Genomic DNA, 4,690 nt, shown 5'->3' with positions numbered 1-4,690 from the left:
GGATCCATTGACCCCTATGGTCCATGACATATGCTCAGTGCCCGTATCAGGACACCAATGTCCTCCTATGGGTCTCAGACCCTAAATCAGATCCTAATGACCCCAAATCAGACCCCAATGTCCTCCCAGTGACCCCATATCCGAGCCATGTCCTAATGGATCCTAGCCCCATATGGGTCCCTCCACACCCCATAACCCCATAGACCCGCACTGACCCCATTAACCCCCATAGACCGCCATATGGGCCCGCACAACCCCATAAGACCCTAGACCCGCATGACTCATAACCCCATAGGACCTGATGGGTTCCCATGACCCATATAACCCCTACCCCCATACCGTACCTGTGTTTAGCAGGCAGGTCCTCCCCTCCCTCCCCTCCTATGGCATAAATGTCCCTAGGATGGATGGTGTTCCAATGCTACCCCATATGGGGTCCGTGTCCCTTATGAGTCATATTGACTTCTATGATGGATCCCATTGACCCATATGGTCTGCCCAATGCTCCCTAGACGGTCATTGCGATCAGCCCCAGTGTCCCCCATGACACTAAATGGGTCTTCAATGACCCTATGGGTTTCAGATTGACCGCATTATGGCTTCAATGCGCCCAAATCGCGTCCATGGTCCCTATATGCGGTCTCATTGACCCCTATATGGGTTCAATGCCCAAATCAGACCCCAATGTCCGCCATATGCGTCCAAGTCCTATATGGGCCCATTTACCCATGATGGGTCTAATGACCCTTATGATCCCATGACCCATATAGGCCCCACCCCTAACCCCCACGACCATTATCCCCAGATGGACCATCCCCCCCATAGACCCTAATGGGTCCAATGACCCTACGAATGGAATTCCAATGACCCCCTATGCGGTTCCCATAGGCCCACTGACCCCATAGACCCCATAGCCCCATATCCCCCATAGACCTAACCCCCATGGACCCCATTAGGGACCCATAACCTCCCCCCATACCCACGTACTGTGTATAGGCAGTGCAGGGTCATGTCCCTCCCTCCCCCCTATGAGGTCCCATTGACCCATATGGATCCATAGACCCCATATGAGGTCCCATTGACCCATTCAGACCCCATAGACGCCCATATCCCCGCATAGCCCATATGATCCAGTAGACCCTAGATGGAGTTCCCTAGACCCCAGATGGTGCCATTGAGCCCATATCAGACCCATAAGACCAAACCCCCCATAGACCCCATAATGATCCCACTGACCCCATAAGGATCCCATAGACCCCATATGGGTCCCATTGACCCCATATCAGACCCCATAGACCCCATAACCCCCCATAACAGCCATAGGATCCCACTCTGACGCGATAAGGATTCTCATAGGATCCCCCATATGGTGTCTCATAGACCCCCTTGGACCCACTAGACCCATATGGCGCCATTGACCCCATATCAGCGGCATAGACCATAACCCCCATAGACCCATAATGAGTCCCATAGACCCATATGGATCCATAGACCAATGGTTTCCAGTGACCATATCAGACCCAGACCCAGACCCCATAGACCCTAGGGATGCCCACTGACCCTAAGGATGCCATAGACCATATGGTCCAGAGACCATATGGATCCCATAGAACCCATATGGGTCCCATTGACCCCAATCAACCCCTAGACCATAACCCATAGACCCCATATGATCCATAGACCCCAATATGGATCTTGACCCCATATGCGTCCATTGACCCATCAGACCATAACCCCATAACCCCCATAGACCCCATAAGGATCCCACTGACCCCATAAGGATTCCATAGACCCCATATGGGTCCCATAGACCCCATATGGATCCCTAGCCCATATGGGGTTCCATTGCCCATATCGCCCATGACCCATAACCCCATAGACCCATATGATCCCATAGGACCCATATTGGATCCATAGACCCAGGATGGGTCCCATTGACCATATCAGACCCCATAGACCCCATAACCCCCCATAGACCCCATAAGGATCCCACTGACCCCATAAGGATTCCATAGACCCCATATGGGTCCCATAGACCCCATATGGATCCCATAGACCCCATATGGGGTCCCATTGACCCCATATCAGACCCCATAGACCCCATAACCCCCCATAGACCCCATAATGATCCCATAGACCCCATATGGATCCCATAGACCCCATATGGGTCCATTAGACCCATATCAGACCCATAGACCCGATAATCCCCTATAGAGCCCATAGGGATCCCAATGACCCATAAGGATTCCATAGACCCCATATGGGTCCGATAGGCGACCACCATTGGATCACATAGACCCATAGCGGGTCCATTGACCCAGTATAGACCGCATAGCCCCATAACCCCCATGAGACCCCATGATCCCACGGACCCCATGAAGGATCCCATAGACCCATATGGGTCCCTTGCCCATATGCCCCCTAGACCCCATATGGGTCCCATTGAGCCCCATAATCAGACCCCAAGCCCATAACCCCCTTAGAGCCATAATGATCCCACTGACCCAGTAGGTCCTAGATTCCCATATGGATTCCATGGACCATATGTGCCATAGACTGCCCATAAGGTCCCTTGAACCCCATATGGGTCCCATGGACCCCATATGGGCTTCAGGGGGTGGCCCGTTCAGGACACATGTGCCCTGTATCGGGTGCCAATGACCCCGATATAAGACCCAATGACCCCATATGGGTCCCATTGACCCCAAATGGGCCTCGGTGGGTCTCAATGACCCCAAATCCGACTCCAGTGTCCCTAAATGGATCCCATAGCCCATATGGCGCCACGGACATGTCGCCCCTGGAAGTCCCCCACACATAAGCCCCCATTAGACCTCGTAGACCATAACCCCATATGCAGACCCCAATGACCATAGTCTCCCCCCATACCCCATAGACCGCATGACTACATCATCAGACCCATAGACCCATACCCCCCATGACCCATATGGGTCCATAGACCATATGACCCATAACAGCCCCAAGCACCCCATACAAGACCCTATATCCCGTTACCTGTATGTGCAGTCAGTGTGTCCCCGTCCTCCCCCCATAGGCAGGAAGCTGCGGGCTGCGCCGTGGGGCAGGAAATGACATGTGGGGCCCATCCTGTCACCGGGGTGATGGGTTACCATGGCAACAACTAGCTCTGTTACCATGGCAACAACTAGCTCTGTTACCACGGCAACAACTATCCGGGTTACCATGGTAACAATCAGCCGGGTTACCATGGCAACAAGGAGCTGGGTTACCATGGCAACAGGTGCCTGTCAACGCGACCATCATTTGTCATTGGCAACAGCCCTGGTCAATCACCCATCCATTGTTACATGGCAACGCTGTCAAATCACCATCATTGTTACCATCGGCACAGCCCTGTCAACTCACCATCCACTGTAACCATGGCAACAGCCCTGTCAATCAACATTGTTACCATGGCAACAGCCCTGTCAATCACAGTCATTGTTACCATGGCAACCACAGCCCTGTCAATCACCATCATTGTTACCATGGCAACAGCCCAGTCAATCACCATATTTTTTACCATTGGCATACAGCCCGTTTCAATTCCCAGCATTGTTACCATGGCAACCACAGCCGCTGTCAATCACCTCATTGTTACCATGCAACAGCCCAGTCGAATCACCTCATTGTAACTTGGCAAACAGCCTGTCAACACAACCATTGTTTTACCCATGGCAACCCCATCGCCTGCTCAACTCCACCATTCTGGTACCATGGCAACAGCCCTGTCAATCACCCCATTGTTACCATGGCAACAGCCCTGTCAATCACCATCATTGTGACCATGGCAACAGCCCCTGTCCTCACCATCTTGTTACCATGGCAACGGCCCCGTCAATCACCATCATTGTTACCATGGGCAACAGCCCTGTCAATCACAGTCATTGTTACCATGGCAACCACAGCCCTGTCAATCAATCACCATTGTTACCATGGCAACACCCTGCTCAATCAACATCATTTGTTATCACATGGGACAACAACAGTCCTTTCACGTTCACATCATTGTTACCATGCAACTAGAGTCTTGCTAAATACACAACAGATTGTTACCCTGGCTGAAGACCTGTCAGATTACGTTCAGCCATTGTTTCTTCATGGCAAGAGCACCTATGCTACATTGCACGACCAGATATTTGATTAATACCTTAGGCATTTATCGCAAAGCTCTCTTCTAGATAAAAACTCCCACTCTTATCGTAGACTCTTCTCAGGCAACAGTCCGTGGCTTACAATATACCCATTCATTGTTACAATATGGCAACTAGCATCCTGTCAATCTAGATTCATCAATCTCATATTGTTCCTAATGGCAACGATCTGTACTTATCTTGCTAATTAGTTTACACAGATTGGCCAACAGCCCTGTCAATTCACCCAGACTTCATGTTGTTATACCATGCAGACACAGCCCTGTCATATTGCAGCATCAATTGTTTGCATGCAGTCAGCCTGTCATCACACCACGCAACGTTCAGCGTAACCTGCTTAACGCCTGGTCAATCACCAGTCAGTTCATTACACATTGTGCTATAGCCTACGAGCCATGTCATTCAAATACTGGTCTCACCATGGCAACCATCTTGATTTCTCCTGATCAAATACCATCTAGCTAACCCATTCTTGGCAATAGCCTAGTCAATCACCACCATTGTAACCAATGGAT

The sequence above is a fragment of the Coturnix japonica genome, unplaced genomic scaffold (assembly GCF_001577835.2).
Source record: "Coturnix japonica isolate 7356 unplaced genomic scaffold, Coturnix japonica 2.1 chrUnrandom575, whole genome shotgun sequence".
NCBI classification, from domain to species: domain Eukaryota; kingdom Metazoa; phylum Chordata; class Aves; order Galliformes; family Phasianidae; genus Coturnix; species Coturnix japonica.
The sequence above is the reverse complement of the archived record's forward strand: the minus strand, read 5'-3'. Positions refer to the sequence as shown.